The 20,689-nt window shown below is 40.2% G+C and overlaps 1 protein-coding gene across 1 annotated transcript in view; it reads left to right on the top strand.

Moving 5' to 3' along the window:
• b4galnt4a (beta-1,4-N-acetyl-galactosaminyl transferase 4a) overlaps positions 1-20,689 on the top strand; it is a 142,372-nt gene that overhangs the window by 58,034 nt on the left and 63,649 nt on the right. The gene's annotated exons all lie outside the window — the stretch shown is intronic.

The raw sequence follows: 20,689 nt of genomic DNA, 5'->3' as shown, positions 1-20,689 counted from the left end.
CCATCAATAGATAAAAACGTGATGTATTATAAGATGCAGAACTAATCATACACCACCATTAGCAGATAATGCTGTATGAGAAGAGAACGATCTGCTGGTCAAAGGCCTTCAATGGGAAATGCATCAAGACAAATGTGTTTAAGTGCTTAATGTTTTAAGTGCTTTTAGATGACTGGATGACAGCAAATGGCTTTGCAGTGGAAGTCATCAGTATAGTGGTTTATACTCAGACAGTGTTTGTGTCTGCTAGATTAAACAGGCAGGTGCTGCTCCTGTTGCCACTTGATAAAGGGAAACAAAAACTGCACACACCTCCATTTTCTGTCCCATAAAGACTCAAGGAATCTGTTAACAATAGAAACAAGGCCGGGATAAGAGCCGCACTGAAAAACGCTAAACAACAGAAGCAAAGCATTGACCCGTCTCTTCATCTTTCTTGACAAATCCCCTACTGCTCATGAATTTATTTGACAAGAGGCAGATAAGAAGACTTAGCAGAGTAGCATGGATGGGTGGATGGCTGAATGGATGGATGGAGGGAGAGAGCGATGTGAGTAATTGAAATAAAATTGTTGGTGTGGGCATGTTGTGTTGCTATGGGTCTAAGGAAGAGGTGGAGAAGATTCATTTGCATCCCTGTGGGAACAGTTCCTGCTTTCATCAGTACTCCCTGTTTGCCAGATTTAGAGCGAGTGCCATATCCCAGAAGAGTTGGAGGGGATTTTGTGTTTTGATTTACTTTTCAGCTTTCCCTTCAGGAGTTTTCCATAGGTGTCGGCTTGTGTCTCTCCCCTTTTTCGTTGAATCCACACTCTTTTATCTAAGAGTGCCTTTAAAACATTCACCAGTATGCGGGAAGATGTATTAACTTAATGATGTACCCTCATGTAGAGTCCTACAGAATATGTAAAGCTTACAAAAATGCTAATATGACAGTTTTAAAGCTTGAGAAGCCGTGAACAAGCAACCAAATGCTGTTCAGGTTAGCAATGTTTCTTTTATTTGCAGGTACGATTTAATACCACTGACACTCAAGGTCATTTTCTGTTTACCTGTTTAGATTGTCACTTTACTTCTGCTAGTGCATCTCAAAACATTAGAATATCATGAAAAAACCCAGCACTCAAAGAGACATTCATTAAATGTAATGTGAAATATTCCAAGCCTTTTTTGTATTATTTCTGACGGTTAGGGCTGTTCGATATAACATATTGTGGCGAGCTCAGACAAGGAGGAGATGGAGGTATCGTTTGGTCTTGCTTCCCGTGAGCTAGCCAGGGAGCACAGCCATTTATTTACATCTGCCAGGAGAACACTGCCGCTAGCTCACTGCTCAGCGCGGCAACAGCACAGCAACAACAACACACAGGGCACCCTCTGACCACGGTCGCAGCGAGAGGGCGTCACCCGTCACTAGGGATGGGTATTGTTTAGGTTTTATCCGATACCGGTGCCAAATCGGTACTTTTGAAACGGTGCCGGTGCTCAAACGGTGCTCAAACCGGTGCTTAAAGAATGGAGAACACAAAATTGGTCCAAAACCTCTCATGTTCAGCTGTTTTTTGTAAAAATATAACAATGTTAGCCTTTTCTGCAGCAATGGGGCATATATGGTATCACTCTTGGCTGGAAGCAGTGTTTAAACAATGGAAAAAACACAAACTTTGTCCTAAACCTCTCATGTTTAACTGTTTTCCACTTTTTCTTTGGTCATTTTAGCCTTTTTAGCCAGGGTGAAGGGAGTATCTGCCATCAAACAAGAAGACAGCAGCATGTAGCTATGATGATGTTTGCTAGTTCACCTTACATGCATTAATGTAATAACGTGGTTAGCCTACTCACGCAGAGAAGAACGGCTGCTGCTGCATCATCATCCGTCATCATTTCTGCTACACTGGCAGGGCTAGGAGCCAGGACTCTCCTCTTCGTGTTTTTGGGGGATGTTGCATAACAGGCAACCCACCCGCAGTAGATGTGCTCGGTGTGAGGTCTCGCAGCAAGCTATCATTTCTCTGCTCTTAAAAAAACGCTATGCGTCGCCAGGTGTTTCATCGGATTCGAGGTGTTACCTCCTTTGACAGTATCACAGTATCAGCTTAAAGCACTTGTTGCTGCTGAGTTTGCATCTTTTGCTATGAAGTACAGCCAGACTTTTAACCGCTTCGCCTTGGGCATTTTTAATCTGTAGCTCTGCTTTAACAGAACGTACGTACGTACGTACCTGGCCCCGCCTACTATCCTCGGAAACGTAAAATGATTGGCTGGAATCTAAAGTGTATCACAGCTCAGGAAAAAAAAGCACCGAAATAAAGCACCGAAATGTGCGCTGCTTTTCGGTCTGGTTACTACCGTTTATGTCAGAACCGGTGCCATCATGACACCGGTACCCATCCCTACCCGTCACTATGGTAACATAAACAAAACATAACTGTAAAAACAGAACCCCGAACACCCCTGACCCGCTACATAGCCCCCACCTAAGGGGTCAGTCGTCCCCGACGACCCCATTACCCTACACAACACAAAGTCCTGCAAATGTCCAGGTGCCTTCTTTTGGCGCACCAGCCGGTCTCGACTGGCGGGGGAAAGTCACTCGGGTCAGAACATGGGGTGCCACCATCATCCCCTGCCCCGGCGTCTGCCGGAGTGAGCAGTCGGTACGGTGAGAGCCTGTCCCGGTGCAACACCACCATGCGCCCCAGGCCCGGCATGCGGATGCGGTAGACCACTTCTGTTTGCCGCTCTACGACCTCCGCCGGCCCTTGCCAGTGACTGCACAGTTTGGGGGACACTCCTCTCTTGCGGACCAGGCAGTACACCCAAACCTTGTCGCCTGGCATGAAAACTCCCCCTCGGCACTTGGTGTCGTAGACTCTTTTCTGTCGTACTCCGGCGCTGGCCTGGGCCTGGCGGGTGTAGTCATGAACCACCTGCAGCCGCTCCCTCAGCCTCCTGTAGTAGTCCATCTCTGGCCCACCATCAATCTCCGGCTCGGGGGGGGCCCGAACACCAGATCCACAGGCGTCCGGAGCTCCCATCCAAACATCAGAGCGGCAGGTGTGCATTGGCTGGACTCCTGAACCGCAGTCCGATACGACCAAAGGACCAGGGGCAGATGTCGGTCCCAATCCCGCTGGTGGCGGCTGGTGAGAATGGCGAGCTTTTGATGGTCACTGTAGTGGCTATATTAATTTCTTAAAGTTCTCTCTTTCTCTTATATTTAATATAACCACACAACAGACAGACAAGCGCCTGTTTTATGCGTTGTGGTTAGCAACAACGATGGTAACACCATCGCGTGTCCGCTTGTTTATGTTCCACATAAACCTTTCACAATAAAGCTCAAGATCCTGTTGAGACTTTTCAAAATAAACTGAATCGCGTGAAATAGCAGATTATTTACGGATGAGAATTAAAAAGAGCCACCAGGTGCTAAAAAATAAACCTTAGACTCAAACGTTAGAACAGGCTTTTCCCCGCAGCACGCTGTGTAATAAATACAAAGAAAACGGCGGCTGTTACAACTTATGTCTAAAAATGTATAGTTTCATGCATCTGTTAAAACACTCGACTGCAGCTACATGACGCGCAACTAGAAACACTTCCCGCAAGTCGAGCTGCCCGAGATTCACAGAATTTACAGAAAATGTTACATTTTTGTGATTTATATCGTTATCGGGATGATAGAATTCTTATATTGGGATATGAGATTTTGGTCATATCGCACAGCCCTACTGACAGTCATGGCTAATCTGGAATCCAGTATCTCAAATGATCACAACATTCTAATACCAATCCAATCCAAACAAGATTTAAAATGCAAGATTGCCCAGCCTCTGAATAGGATGTATATTCGTACACATTGCTGCATCTGTACAGCGTGGGATGAAGACAGTCAGTCTTGTGACACTGCTGAGTTGTTACTGAAGCCCAGGTTGCTTTCATAGCAGTGATTTTGGGTCGGGTGTTTCTCATCTTCCTCTTGACAATACGCCATAGCTTCTCTGTGGGATTCAGATCATACGAGTTGGCTAACTCAGTAATAATATGGTCTGCAAACCATTTTGCAGGAGTTTTTTGAACAAATGCAAAGTCCTGCTGGAAAAGGAAATTGTCATCTCTATAAATCTTGTTAGCAGACAGAAGCACAGCGTGCTCCTCTCGTAGATGGCTGGGATCTCACAAGTTCCTGAACCAGCTTCTCTTGACAGTCCTGATGAGCTAAAAGTCATCATCATCAAAATGAAATTATATATACATTTTTGTTTGTTTTGTTATTTTCCCTTCCTTAACTCTAATATTTCTCTGCTTATTGAAGTAGAAAACTGGAGTATGTGTTTCAGTTTATAATCTATTTCCACCCGTGCTGAACCAGCCACCAGCCAGGAGGCCTTGCTCCTTATTGATCTCTGCTGTCCCCATGCTGTCCAGGCAGAAACCAGACACTTGGAGCCTGTTGATTGATCTCTCAGGATCTTTGTCTGATTCATCATCCACGGTCACACACTTTCTTCTTCTCTTCTTTTAAAGATCTTTATTTGCCTCATCATCACTTCTTTGTCACCTTTGTCTCTACCTCTACCAATTTTTGTCTCTGATCTTCAACAATAAAGAGAATATTGGGGATCATTGTTTAGTGTAAGTGGAGATATTCACACTCATATTTAGTATTTATGAGCAGTATATAAACACTGTATTATAATCAAGACAGGCCGTTATTGTATTTGTCAACGACAACAATTATTAAATGATTTTGGACACTGTGTAACAAAGCTTCATTCATATTTGATATGTGATTGCGGATTAGCAATTCCACTGTTCAATTGCACTGTTTATGCTGATGTACAAAGAATCCACAAAATGTGTTTATGAACATTTAAAAATAAGTTTGTTCAAAAGAAATAAAGACACGTTGATAAGGAGGGATTTGTTTTATTTTCCTATTTTCTCTGTCTGTCTGATAAACTAGTCTTAGAAAATAGTCTCAGCAGTTATCACAGCTGACAAAGACCTTTTTCTGCAAGTTAATATGATGATGCACCTGCTGCCTGCCTTCATGTTTACTTTGATGGAGTATAGGAAGGCATGCACATACGATAACCCATCCCTAAGTGTCTTAAGCCTAAATAATATTTCTTTTTTCTCAGCCTTTTCATTGTCTCAGCCTCACCTCATTCTTCAGGTTTAAGAAAAAGGTCTGCTTTTACTTTAAAATACCACTTCTTTGTTTTATTATAGTATTATTTTTGTGATATTATGACACTGCCTCGTTGTCAGTATAACTGCCACACTGCTTTGATTATCTTAGAATACCCAGATCAAATTTGACCTCTGCCACGCTGGTAAATGATCAGTTCGGTTTCAGTCATGCTGTATTTCAGATATTTTGCATTTCACATGCTCCTATGATGACTTGCACTGTCATCAAACCTTGAGCATGAAACAACTTTAAAAAAGACAAGATGGTGGTTTTTCTACTTATCCTGGGTTAAAGACTTAAGCAGGACAACCAAACAGGCTATTAATCTCGCTACAATAGTGGACAGAAGTGCTTTGTTGGAGTCTGATGGTATTGTCAGGATATCAATTGCTTTGAACATCCTCCTGGATTTATTCTGTCATTAAACAACCTGCTGCCTTGATTTTTCTCACTTTAGCCAGAAGAAATTTACAGGTATATCGACACGTGGGTCAATGCTGCTGGCTGGGAGGCTGGGATGGATCCAGAGTAGCCATTCAGACTCCTGTGAGATGGCAGCTTGTGGGAGAAAACCAATCTTTATTGGCTTTTTCAATTTGCATCTGACCAGTCTGGAGAAGCACTATGTTAATTGTAACCAGTGAGTCAATGGTGTAGCACAAGTACATATCTTTTGCTCACTCTTGTTCAGAACTGAAAACAAATGACTGGATGCCAGTGTGTAAGAGGTAAAGATTTGTTTAACTAAATTAGCTAGATGACCCTTTGAGACCTATTTTCTATTCAAGGTCAATTTAATGCTCATCATTGTTACACTAAATATGCATTAAAGCTGAGATGTGTACTATTTAGTGACTAATTGTTGGATGAGGAGTGTTTTGGCACATGTGGGGGCAAGTTTTGAGCGAAGAAACACCAAGTATGCTTTAACAAGCAGTGGTTGTACTTCCAAGATTTTATATAAAAGCGATCTCTTCTTTTCCTCTCTCCGTGTTGTCTCAGTCCTGGATAAGGTCTCGTCATAAACTAGTGAACTGAGTTTTAAGGCAAACAGTGTCGCTTGCACCAAACATTAATTAGCACATATCACAGACAGAATCGTTAAGCGCCTTCCCGATACTAACACTAACTAGCCAGCTTTGCTTCATAGTCCAGGGACATATGACACAAAACCAAAACTTCCACACAGGAGAGTCTGTACTTTTTTGTCAGATGGCTGACTGCTGGAAACTAATGGAGCAGAGGTCAAACGTGTCACATCTGCTTCCCACTTTTTTTCTCTGCTGTCATACAGGCTCGCCAGAAATCAACCAATTCGCTTGAAAAATGCAATTTTGTTCATATTTCTGGAGCAGAATTGAGTTGTGTGCATTTCTTCCTATTGAGAAGACTTTTCACAGACACTTTTCACAGATTTAGTTGGCAAGAACACTCTTTGCTGTTTACTTTGATCTCTTTTTTGAACATATAAGAACGCACAGGTGGCAGTTATTAAAAGTTTAAAGAGGCCAACTCAGGTTATTCTGCTATACTGATCTTTTTTTTCACCTCCCTCCATCTGAGTGTTTAGAGCTGCTTGTATGCAGCAAGTGACTTTCTGGGTCAAGATGATTCTTGCAGTAGGTAGGTAGTATTTTATATTACTGTAATTAATCTGAATGCATGTGCCTGATTTACAGATGAGATATATGTAAGAGTTTACAGGTCATTTAAAGATAAAACTGGAACTTGGCAGTCAACTTATGAAGACACAAAAGCCAAACATCTTTAATAATCTAAAGCTGCAATAGCAAAGAACAACAAAAGTACAGTCGCGGCTTGCACTCAGTTTGTTGTGACACTAGCACATGAAAGAAGGCATGTCGAAGTGTTTGAATCATTTCGCATGCCTATTTTGTGAAATGTAGCATGAAAATGTGAAAGCACCGACTATCCTGACTTATTCGTGTAGAAAAACGTTATTTTTTTTGTCAGAAAAGATGGGGAATTCGTGCTCACCTGGAGCCATAATGAAGCAACTCTATGTGGTAAAAGACCCATTATACTATGTGCAAAATTGTGCTCCTACCTTTTATCTAGGCAAAGAGCAAGTAGAGTTGCACAAAAGTGAGTAAACCCTTTACGTTTACCAGAATTTCTGCATTGATTACACATGAAATGTGATGTAGCCTTCATCTAAAGTCCTACTTGTGTGTGGTTGGTATTGCCAGGAGACCTCATATGTACTCACACAGCCTCCATAGTTGTGATGAGAGAATGAAGCAGAACAGAGGGAGGAAAGGAAAATAATGAAAACCACGAGTGCCAATTTAAATAGGACAAATACTATTACCTCAGTGTTTGGGAAAATGTTGGATAATATGAGGTTGGTTTTTTTTTTTCTTTAGAAATAATGGGCAGGGCAGATTTGCTTGGGGCTCAGATCACAGACCATTTCTGTAATTATTACAAAATGAGGTGATGCTGCTTTTTATGTGAATAGGGCTTAAGTTGCAATTATAGCCGCATTCTCACTGAAGTAATGACACATGGTTTTCATGTGTTTATTAAACACACTAAGTAATCGTTTAGTCCAGGCTGGAAAATGTCACTAAACCTCTCTGCTAACTCAGCTTAAGGGAATACGTGCAATGTACTGCGTTATCGAGCCCTGTTACTGATAAAGTCGGCTCTTCCCAGAAGATTGGTTGGTGCGTTGCCTCAGCCACAACTTTCATAGGACATTAGAGCACTGTATAGAAACCTTAGTATTATAGAGATGCATAACAGAGAAAGTGAGGAAAAAAATTACTTCTAGTCTCCAAATAGACCAATGGGGGAGGTGTAAAGTTGCTACTCTCCTTGAGAGTGGGCATCCTGCAGAGTTCACCACACAAATCCAACAGGTGTGATCATAAATAAATAAATATATAGTTAAAAAAATAAAGAAAAGCTGAACTATATTTCTATCGATCAAGAATGTGCATTGCACACCTATATCAAAACCACATCTAAATTGCGAAGCAACAGACCATCTTGGTCCTGAGTGACTTGCCTAAGGACCTCAACATCTAGTGTTGGGAATTGTAGCAAAAACAATTTACTGGAGGCTCCCAGAGCAGCCGTCCATAACCAGAGGTTTGGGAGAGGTTTTATGAGGTGCAAAGAAAAGACAAAAGTAAATCAGTATAATAGGTTTCTTAAATGGCCAAGGAAATGAACTAACCTTAGCTCATCTGACAGGGTTTGGCTTAACCCAAACAGAGCTGTTCAATCAAGACATCAGCCAAAACAAAATGGTGAATTGAAACCGTTTTTTTGCGAAAGGAATGATCCAGAATGTCTTATCATTATTCAACTCTCACAAAAGACCAGAAAAAAAGCTTTGAGTTTTGCTGCTGCTAAAGGAGCTTTTATGTGTTTTTAGAGTTCACTTACTTTTCCCAGACAGTCTTCTGATTACTTAATGTGCTCAAAAAAAGACAAAAAGTTCTTGGGTTTTATAAGTTTAGCCAGATGTTTCTGTGTGATTGAAGCTTACATGAAAATCAAATTACATTTTGGGCAAAATCAAAGCAGAAACACTTGTAAGTTCAGAGGATTTGCACCTTTTTCTCTAGCTGTTGGTGTGACTGACAGAGAGAAGAAGAAATTTCTGACGAAAATGTCATGTCATGGTAAAAGAAGCAGAGGTGACGAGACAGATGTACGGAGTAAGACTGAAAGAACAACCCTTGACCCAGAGCAACCGCTTCGTCACAGCCAGTCATCTTCTTCTCCTGCCGTGAAAATTCTGCCATCAGATTCAAACCTGTTAGCTATTGGGTGTGCCAATTTATACTCCTCTGTATCCCTATTGCATCTATATATGTTGGAGAATTTCTTATAGGTTTTGTTATTTCAGTCTTTATCATTTACAGCATAGAACACAACATAAATTGCATGCAGACAGTGAAATTTTAATCATAGAGTATATCAAAGACCATTTTTCTCTCTTTTTGTGTGTAGGGTATGAGTGAGTGGAATCCTATAGTGTGTGGGATTCTTGATGTCTCTGTATACAGTACTAGAGGTGCTGGTGTGTCTTTCCATGGTACGTGTCATCTCTGATCTGACAAGACACTTGCAGATAGATGATATTACAACCCACGCACCTGCCTGATATTGATGGGGTCTCCAGAACAATGTGGGTGTGCTGTAAATAGAGGTGGATGCCGTGTCCTGGGATAAGCTATAAATTACCTTTCCACCTCCATCCGAGTGTCTAGAGGCAGGATGGACAGACAGAAGCATGGATGGAAGCACGGAGGGGGACAGGGAAGGGGACTGAATGAGCATGAGGTCTGAGATGTACAATCATAGCTTTAAGACAAATGAACAGCTTGGGACTGTGGGTGTATATGGGCGAGAGACAAGCAGTGACTGGCTATGATGAAGATTCATTGCGCTTTTCTCTACTATCCATCTCCACTAACTTGTGCAGACACCAGTGAATAGCCCAGCCACTAAGTTGCTTGATAGTTTGCTACTTGGGTGCTAAAATAGAGCAGATTTCAAAGAAGTTACAGGCTGAATGATGACATCTGAAAGCCAGTCAGACAAAGCAGTGATGTCAGAATCGTGCGCAGGTGATCAAAGGTGTCATTCATATCAAAACTATAATTCTGTATTCAGTGTTTTTCAGATATGTACAGAAAGCATGGTTCACACAACATATGCTCTTTGAAAAACCTCCAGTTGAGCTTACTAAAAGACTGCACCAATCTACTGTCTGCATGAAGTAGTCTGCACTTATTACAAATACAATAAATCTTTACTTATAAAGTGTTCAGAGTGTTCTCTCTGTCACTGTTGCCTACTTCGACATGTTCTTCTTTGGTATGGCAGTAATTTTGTCAAACTTTTAAAGGCTTAGCCCAAGTGATTCTACAACTTCAGCTTGTAACCCCCCCCAAATAGTGATGCATTTCACTGTTGTGAAAAATAAAAGCTTCCCCATTTTGTACATTTTCACTGTCAGGTGAGCGGAATAATTGTATGAATTGCACCTCAGCTCAGTACTTTGCAGTGTGACTTGGCAATGTAAAAGAGCTCCTGGGCCAAATGTAGGCAGCACATTGCTGTGAAGTGGCTCTGAGGCTATATTGGGTTGACAGGGACATTAAGCACAAAGCAGCAGGGGCAATTTTAATTACTCTTTGTCTGCTGTCTTGTTGTCTTGGTGACAAACGGGAATGAGGCATGTTTACAGATGACTATGCTGCATAAAACATCTTAGAGGCAAATGAAGGGAAGTGAGTTAGAGATTTCTTATTTATTTACTTTTTTTGACTGAGATGGTAATAGATGAGACCAACACGTGGATCTGAGATCTCCAAACAGGTGTGCAGTTGATGAAGTGGGCTGTGGAGGCGAAAGCTGAAGAGACATTAGTTTTGACGCAGTTTATTGTCTGGAAGCTTCCTACTCAAACACGCCCATATCTATTCTGTCAGTTTGACTTGCTCTCAGGAAGAGAGGCTTCAGGAAGAAAGAGAAAGGCTAAAGCAGGTTCTCAAAATATGTCGCTAAGGTTAAAGATGCCTGACATGCGAAACAGACGCATGTCTGCAAACCGCGAGAGGATGCAGAGCTACTTACAGACCCAGCTTTCTTTAAGAGGCAACACTGAGTATGACATTATCTCTGCTCCTAGAGCTAAAAAAAATAATTAGTCTTTCTCAGATAGAGATAGAGAGCAGAGTAAGAAAGTTTAGGGCTTTTTGTAGTGCAAATTTGATGCTGAGTGGTTGGTAAACATAAACTACATGTAAAGAGCTTACGTAATAAGTGGTTTCTTATATATCAAATCAGGGATGGGTTGGTTTTGTATTAAGATTCATTTCGCTTTCTCTGTACTTGGAGGGAAATCAGTTAAATTAGATTAAAAATAAAGTAAAAAGTAGATGGAAAAGAACTGGAAAATTACCCAAGGAAGATGGATAGAGGGGAGAAACTACTAAAGGAGGACAGAGGAAGCTGGACTGCACAAATGTCAGTTACAGAAATTGGCCGGGCAGTAAAGAATCTGCTGCACATATTACAGATACAGCATGCCAAAGGTTCTCCAGCACAAATGACACAGTTAGTATGTCTTGTTAGCTCGACCTTCAGATGTACAGTAATTGTCGTCTTGCCTACTGGGATGCTCTTAAATACAGAGATATGTGTAATTACACAGCTGTGCTGAGTATTTATTGCACACTCTCATATATAAATCATTAGGCTTCTTTTGGTCTTTAAAAAAATATGAAAAATATAATTTGGAGTTCAAACGCCCTTTAATATTTTATGTATTGCCAAGAAAGTTATTTTTCAAGGTTTGCTCCAAAGTCCCAGAAATGTACTGTTTTCTCACCACAGTGGCGACAAAGCTGTGAGTGGTAAAATTCAACTTGCAGCTGAAATGGCTGCACGACGCAGAACACTGCTCAGCTCACATTTAGCCCATAAAAAACATTCCAACTTGTCAAATACAGGTGTAACTAATGGCCCCATTTTATTCAGATGCCGTTAGGTGTTCCGGTGTGGTACGGTGGTTACTGTGAGTGTTTACTTGCTGGACTTGTTAACTGGGACACTGGGAAATCAGTTATCACTAGGGAAGCTAGTTACAAATGTGCTTTTTATAGTTAAAAACAATAAGTTGTTTTAACAAAGGGTTTTGGATATTTTTGCACTGTTGCATTTGTTTTTGGGTTTTTTTTTGCAATTTAAATACATTTACTTTGTAATGGTTTGTATTCAGCATTAGCAATCAAATTTTGAGCCAGTCAGTTTCTTCTGATTATGTTGTGATGACTGGCGCATCTGTTGTCCCTTGTCAGTACGCTTAATGTAGTCAAAGCAGGATAAAATAAAATAAATATATACATTATAGAATTATACGTGTTGATTTTGGGCAAAATCTTCACAATAGGAGTTGAGGTCCCCTGTGCGTGACATCTTAACTTATAATCACAGATAATAAAAAATAAGTAAAAAAGTAATGATAAAAAAAATAATAAGAATTGGGAAAAAGGAAAGTATTTCTGTGGTGTCAGAAGCTATTTCCTCTTTAGTAGAAATAACTATGTGTATGCATTTTTCATAATTGTCTACGCGTCTCTGTCTCATGCTGTGTGTATTTAGTTGAAAGTGTTGTGAGTTCTTTAAACCTTTTACCAAAATTTTTTTAGAATGAAATTCAGCCTTTGGCAATTTCCTTGATTAGCCCTCGTTTTATTCTTTTAACCATTCCTTGGTGGATGTGCTAATCTGTATTGAAGGGAACCTCTGAATCCCGTTGATAGCTCTGCTTGTGTTTCATTTTCATCTGGCTTCACGTTATCTTTAACCTCCTAGGACCTGGTGTCCACATAAGTGGACATCACATTTTGGGTTATTTAGACCAAAATACTTAATTTTGCTCTACAAGGGGCTGATATCCACTTACGAGGACATTATACTGCTACTGTTCTATCGAAATTTTAAACAAATATCCTCATATGTGGCTCTTATTTTTCTTAGAAACAAAAATCTGGTTAAAAAAAAATAAAAATCTGGTAATTCTTTGTTTTTACATTCATCAGGTCCCATTATGCCCAAATATCAAAGAGAAATTAAAAATGCATGCCGTGGAAGAGTTCGGGTCTTAGGAGGTTAAGCAGTCTTTGATGTGATTTAAAACTAATAGCAGTCAGCTGTTCAGCCCCTGAGTCATTTCCACCTTCATTTTTCAGATTTGGTAAGAAGTTATTTTCCTTAAAGCATTTTGGTTTGCACAAATGTCCACTGTTACTGTGGCTAAACAACCATATCCCTGGTTCAGACCCATAGCACATGACTAGTTCACACCTGTGTCACTGGAAGGCTATAATTATACTCGGATCTTCTTGTCGGAAACTCTTTTTTTCTTGTTTGAAGGCTTTTTCTGGGACGACTTCCATGCAAGTGAGTTTTTTGCTATTTCATCTCTCTTTGAAAGTTCATTTAGACACCTACATTTATGAGTTACCTGCGTGTCTTTTAATTAAATTTCGAGGTCCTTGGAGACCTTGTTTTTGCATCGACTGGTCGACCTTAGAGATAAAATTGTCTAAATTTTTCAGCAAGTTTCCCCTTTTCTTATATAGTCGCAATGTCTCCGGGATGCTGGAAATGAGAGAGCACTGGCCATTTAAAATATGACAAGACTTTACAATGAGTTCAGAATAGCTCAGGTCCCTTTCATGGCCCCAACTGGCAAATCATTAATCTTCCAGAGCACTTATCTAAGAAGGTTGTCCTTCTAACACAAAACTGCCTTTTTCCTGTCATGATGCCAGAGAAGTTGGTCCACTGCATCTAGTGGACTAAATTATAGGTTTAAAGCAAGGCAGTCATGTTAAAGCTAAACCACTTAATAGAATGTACTACTTGCAGTTGGATCATTTATTTTGTATAATTTGGTTATTTTGCTAGACTTTCTTTCTTCTTCTGTTTTTTCCTGGAGGTCTTACAGAGCTTTAACTCTAAGCCTTAAAGGGCCACACAGTTAAATAGCGAGTAGAAAAGCTGATTATTGAGGTCATGTGATTGCTAACCATGTGACATCAACTTGTCTGCCATTTTGAATGTGTGACAAAGTTGAATCAATTGAATGTCTTTTTGGCTTTTCATAAGCACACTGAAGTAGTTTTATCAGTGTTTTCTCCCTTTTCACCTTGAATGTCTTCTAAAGGCTACGTTTTTCTTCTTTGCACAGGAAAACGTAATATTTCCGAGATGCTTTGTTCCCTGCCATTGCTACGGACACTAGCAGATTACCACAGTTGCCTGTAGCACCATGGAGTGCTTGCTTGCAAACGCTCGCAAGGAGCTCTCTGATCAGTGAGGAAACTGTGAAAAGTGTGACACAAACAGGAAATGAAGGCTGTTTGTCAAAATAAAAGTAGTGCTGTTTAAACATGTGGGCTGTGGTGCTGACGCAAAACTTTTACTTCCATATTTCTGGTTGCACTTCAAGTTTGTCTGCCGGCCATTTAGTAGTGACTTTTGAAAGTATTTACAGACACATGGTTGTCTTCCATGCAAAATACAGGAGACCACATGTGCTAGCAACCTGAAAACCCTCTTTGCATGAGATTTCACCCAGTGACAGTAAGGAGCTCAGGAACCACTCGCCACTGGTTGGCTGAGCCACAGCCACCCTTCTGAGAGAAAACTCTATAGCTGTTAAAGTTTTAAGCAGTTTAAAGAGGTTCAGATCACTGGCACCTAATCTGGAACCCTTAATTCCAAATGTAATGAGTTGAGAGTGTAAACGGAGGGCTGTACTTACTGTTTCCATGTGATAATGTGGTTGAGCTTAAAAATGGCCATTTTCAGATTAGAGACTCTGGAACATTCCCTATCCAATTATTAAACTTTTCACAGATGCATCTGTCATTCATAATACACTTGAGCTTTTTGATGCGCTTCCTTTACTAATTAGTTATGTGGTATACATCTGTGTGCTGCGTGGATGAAAAGTCACCCCATTCTGAATTTGCTGTGTGAAGCGAGAGGAGAGAGCATTTTAAAATCTTTATGCTTTGATGTCCATCTAGCAGATGTGCTGAGATTTGGATGCTGGGCATGTGATACGCACATAGTTCATAGCGGAGTTCACATTCTTAAACACACAAACACACATGAACAGGTGAAGTGACGGAGAGAGAAAAGTGCTTTCGTTTTCAGGTCAGGCATTGCATTTTAGATGCTATTCGCCCCAGGAAAGCAGCCTGTTTCATCATTGCCAAACCACTTCTGTGCCTATCACACTCTACCCCTTGTAAGAAAACCAAATAACACCAGCAGACAATTTCAGATGTAGACATGCACAGATTGTAAGACAAAAAGACAGAATATAAAATGGAACTTAAAGCGAATTCACAAACAGAAGCTACAACAAAGACAGCAGAAGGTCGATCAGACCCGCTTGCACAAACCCTTCGTCTATTTGTTTCGTCTCATCTGGATTTACTGTAACAGGATCCTAATTAGATTACCCACCAAAGTACGGGAAAGGCTTAATATGTCCAAAACCCTGGCAGCAAATCTACACCACCCAACAAGTACTGTCACTCTATAAACTTTTCTGTGACATTTGAAACTCTTCTCCTCTGCTATATTTTTTTCTCTCTGTCGTTGTTGGAACAAGCAAACGACATCCCACAAAAAGCCTTTTCTTCAGCATTCGTGTCATTATAAGAAAGTGATTCATGTATTTTCAATTTCTTGGCGGAACAGTGCTCTCTCAAAGAAAGGAACCAGGTGCTTTTTGATAAAATACTCCATTTTATGAACAAGTAATGTAGCAACAAGTTCATATTTTGAAAATATGAATAGGAAAATACTATTTATCCACACTTTTGACATTTTTGTCCTTCTGCTTATATTTGATAAGAAACCTGTTTTTACCAGTACTTTCAACATCACTGCAGCCTTATGGCACTGCAGAATTGTTTGTCGGTACATCTGTGTATATCCATCACTGTGTGAGGCCACCTCTGAAGGAGGCTGTGTGTTGATTAGGTCAGACTGAGCCCCGGCAGGTCAGCGATGATTGGCAGTTGAGTGTTTGCTTGTTCTGTTTGCCAGCTGCCCTGTGTCACACCCCGTCAATAGTAATCAGCCTGGACATAAAAGTCAGGCCTAATGTGGCTTCATTTCTCTCTTTCCTCCCAATTGCTCGATGGTAGAAGAGTAATACATTTCATTGCCCGGGCAACAAAATACTGACATGCTGTTCCAACTTACAGTGTGTTTGGCATCAGGCTGGATTCCTGCTCAGATTCTGGCTCTCTCTTTCTACTCTCTGCGTTTGTTCTCGATTCCTTTCACGTGATTTCTCCTTTTTCACTAAATAAGACCCCTGTCCTAATCAACTACTATTCACACAGAAATGATAAAGATCTAAGACACTTTGAACTGTCATTTCACAGAGTATTTTCCTAATGCTGTACCGAAAGGTACGTATAACAGTAAAAACAGCTATAAATGTATAAGTTACATTGTGAAAACTAATTAAATATTTCCATACAGTTCTGACACAGCCACCAAAATTAAATTAAATTGATGTCCACTTACTCAGTTTGTGCTGGCTGTACATTTAGATGCATGAATGCAGACACATGTTTTCAGTAAAAATGAATGCGTGCACACACTACACACATCATCACATGAAAATCTGTGCTCTGTAAATACCAAACAGGTCACCCTCTAACTTTTCTGCTTCAACTGTCTGCAGTTTTTCATCTCCCCATCTGTCCATCTCCTCTCTTGCCTCCCTCTCTCTCCTCCTTCTTCCCCTTTTGTGTCTTATTGTCTCCCTGCTGTATTCATCTCTGCACCATTAATCTTCCAGCCAATGAATTGGAGCTCCTGACTCTATCGCTCTTATTATCGGCTGCAGCCGTTCCTTATTTATGTTCCATTTTTCTCCTTCTCCTCCTCACTCAGCCTTGCTACTGTTGTTCCATTGACCAGCATGTAATTTCTTACATGAATAATGCAAGCAGTGAGACAAAAATAGTTGCATTCCTTGGTTCTCTTGGTTGGGATTTGTTCTGCAATCATTTAACTGAATGTATTTGGTTGAGCTGATTTCTATTCAGCAGTGCCAGCTACTTTGTTAAATGAAATAGGGATTTTGGTTGTAAGGGTATTGGGACTCCAAAAGCTGTATTCTTACTGAAATAGACTAGAACTAGATTGTGAGATCAGGGTGCAGATTTATTCAACCTCTCAGCACACTCGAGTACTGATCCAGGATCACCGAGGTGGTTCCCACGACAATTCTATTCATTAGCCAACACTCAGAGCGGCCACGACAGTTTGCAGGCAAAATTAAATTTCAGTTTCTAGCAGCGCTCATGTGCTAGTGATAGACACAATTTTTATAAAAATGGCCAGGGTTGGTCAGGCAGCTTTCACAGTTTAAGATTAACTCTTTGATGAACATGAATTATATAATATGAACATGCTTTTGGGGCATTGTTTCCTCAATATACTGTCTATAGGTAGAAAGATATAATTATGTCCCTGACTCTTTTTATTTACAGCTAAATAGCATTGCAGTTACAACAATAAATGCAATGTTCTCTGCCGATATATTGTCATGAGAAGCAATGACCACCCACGAGAAATTCACCTTTGTGTGTGGATCAAAGGTGAGTGACAGACTTACCCTTCACATCTCATTTGCTGTACTTGTACCTGTATTATGGAATATTACAGAATATATTGTAATGCACAGAACAAATGAGGAAAAATTTATAAACTCAGGCGCTAGCTCATAAGCTTTTTTTATACCAGCTGCTGCTGAAAAACCCCGTGTTGCCATAGTGAGCGTGTTGGTGGTTAGTGAAGCGCAATGTATGGGCCCTTTCAAATAATGACCTTGTTGTGCTCCTTGAAAAATGTCCAAGGACTTGCATAAACATGTTTTTGGATCCCTAAAAGACTCTTGTGGTGATAATTCAGTAATTTTCTCTAATACATATCTCTGTTAAGCTGGCATAATTGCCCTTTAAGGCATAAAGAAGCAGAAAAAGTGAGCCACATAATAATGTTTTTGTCTGACTCATCTCCCTCAGCCGTCAAGCGGAGCATTTCGAAAATCAAAGGTTTCTTATTGTTCCCTGTGCTGCTTTCTTTGTTTATCACAGACCCAGTTTTCCTTTATTTTTCTTCATGATGATGTAAAGTAGTGAAAAGCAACAAACTGACAAGAATAAGATTAAAATCAAGCCAACCCATGGCGCTTCATTTCCTTTTTTTAAGTTAGATTATCATTTGGATGTTGAAGTTAGCCTTGGGTAAGGATAAGAAAATGTGCTGTGCTTTTTTTACTTTGTTACTACTGCAGCGAGGAAAGTCTAGCTGTAGGCCTGAGAACCTGCCTTTGTCCCTGTTAATTTAAATTAAGCTAGCACAGTTTTTTTTTCCTTTTCAATAAAATAAATTGAAGTTATTTTTCCCCTCTTACTGTTTAACTGTGCTAGAAAGAAACAGTAAATTTATGGATCCCGGTGTGTCCAGAAAGTTGCGAACTGAAAATCCATCTCTTCAGCTGTAGTCGCATCACATACAGATCACCGGTGCTGGTGAGTGTGTAATGCTGCACAGAGCTATCTGGTACTCCTCAGAAACGAAGCAGACAGTGGTCTGTTTGGTCTGTTCTGTAAAGACAGATGGGATTCTGGCAGTCTACATTCACTTCAGACATTGGCTGTGCCGGAGAGATTTCTGAGGACTAGACTTCCTAAACATACCGTGCACTGTTATCAAACTACTCTCAGTTGTTCCTGTTCCTCTTTATTGTGCCACTGATAATATTTGTGTTCTTCTTTTGTGTTCATCACTTTTCATTTGTCCCGTGTTATCTTGCTTATTGATTCTCATTTTCTCTTTACTTACTTCACTTCTCTTACTTTTCTCTTATTCCCCCAAAATAGTTTTTGTCATTATTATAAATGATGAATAATTTGTGATTAGTCACTTGTCATATCCCAATGTCTTTGCATCCATTTCCATATTTTAATTAGATCAATCAGTTACCAGGAGCCACTGCTGATTCACTGAAACTACAACATGCAAAATCGTAAGAATTATTACTATTATGTTAGGGCTAATTAACATACTGTATACCTGTGGGGCAGTTAATATGAATAAAGAAGTTAATTTAATGCAATTAGTCCACTGTGGTTATCAAGTCTCACGTGGTTGGAAATTAGGATTTGTGGACTTGTGGAATCTGTCTTAGTTGGCTGGTAATAGATGGTGGAGGGGGAAAAAAATGATTTGTGAGATGAGCCCCACTTCCCTGCCCCTCTTTCCCGTTCTCTGCGATACCGATTTTTGCAGATGCTGGTGCTTGTTTGTGTTTAGCAAAGCAGATTAATTAAGCTCATTGGTATTCCAGGACACTGTTCCCAGCTGTTTTCCAAGCCTAGGATCAGCAAGGTCATCCATTTGAATTTCGCTCTCTGAACATGTGGAGCCTGGAAGGAAACAGCTGGGAGGCAAGCACCCACAAAAGCGAGGGTTTTGACAGTCGAGATGGATGGATTTCAGTGATAAAATCTCTCTGATCGGTTCTATCACTCAACTCCTTATGTCCCTGATTCATTCCTCCCACAGCAGATCTGTGTGCGCTGTGTAATAGATCATTTGTTATTCCATTTGAGTAAAAGTCAAAAAGGTAAATAGCGTTGTAAACATATGATAAATAGGCAGCCTCATCAGTGTGATTGATATTTCCTGTTTTGCCTTGATGCAACTTCTAATATATAATGTCATCTGACAGGCCCCAGTTAGTATCAACATTAATTATCAGTAAAACATGTTAACATGGTTCTGGGCCCTGTGCCAGCGAACAATGAGATTTGTAAGTCTGAAATAATGAGTCTTTGTGAGTATTTGTGCATTGTAAGTAATAGCAACAACTTGTCAAAGTGGAAAGTCAATACACACTATAGTGGGGAAAAAAAGGAGATACAGCTCATGAAGAATGTAGCGCAGCCTCGGGTCAATGAGTTAACTGTACCTTTTAGTATTGCATCGATAAGCAGACTTTGAGTTAGATCACGCTGAGGCAGCAGTTTACTGAGTTGTGTCCCTGTGAATTACTGTCCACAGTGAAGAAGTAAAGTCTGTTCTTTCAAGTTATTTCTAAAACATTAGCTCTTTAAATTAGAATCAGTAACCACGCACTACAAAATCTCTGTGTTGTACGCGAATTGTCTTTAATCATCATTCAAACATCGCTCCCACCTGTAAACAGTTAAAGCTGACCTGTCAGGAACAAGAGGCTCTTGGTTTGCATATAATAAGCAATGTCACCGAGACGGCCCAAGGTCTAAACTTTACTATAAGACATTTGGCTACCAAGATTTGCAGCTTTTATGCTGAGATAAACAACACCTCAAACATAAAGAAGGATGAGTGGATCTCAATAATAATCATAATAAATGCCTAGTAATATTAGAAAGAAAACTGGTCAAAGTATGGAGCTTTGTGGAAATTAATATTTAAAGATGAGCCTGTTTAAAAAGTCTAACTGTGGATTCATTAAAAACTGAGCAAGGGGCTTTTAATTAGCGAGGTTTTCAGTTATTGGTTCATAACTAAAGTTCTACTAACAAAACTTAATCTGCTGTTGAAGGCTGTGAAACAGCAAAAATATTTGAGATTCAGCTTCATGTAAGCTTTCCAGCGAATGTGTCAAAAAATATTTTTGCTTCAGGCACTGGGATTTAGTTTGCTAGTGTTCAAACAGCTCTTGATTCATCAGACTGACCGCTGAGTCCTTCCTCATACTTTTTGTGTTCCTGTTGTTTTTGACTTATATGAGACACCAGCTGATGCAATATAAATGTTTTGTCCTTAGTTGAGTTGATCTGTGTGTGTGTGTGTGTGTGTGTGTGTGTGTGTGTGTGTGTGTGTGTGTGTGTGTGTGTGTGTGTG

This window comes from Pundamilia nyererei, unplaced genomic scaffold (assembly GCF_000239375.1).
Source record: "Pundamilia nyererei isolate P.nyererei 1_Seehausen unplaced genomic scaffold, PunNye1.0 scaffold00078, whole genome shotgun sequence".
NCBI classification, from domain to species: Eukaryota; Metazoa; Chordata; class Actinopteri; order Cichliformes; family Cichlidae; genus Pundamilia; species Pundamilia nyererei.
Note: the sequence above shows the minus strand (reverse complement) of the source record. Positions and strands in the feature narration are given on the sequence as shown.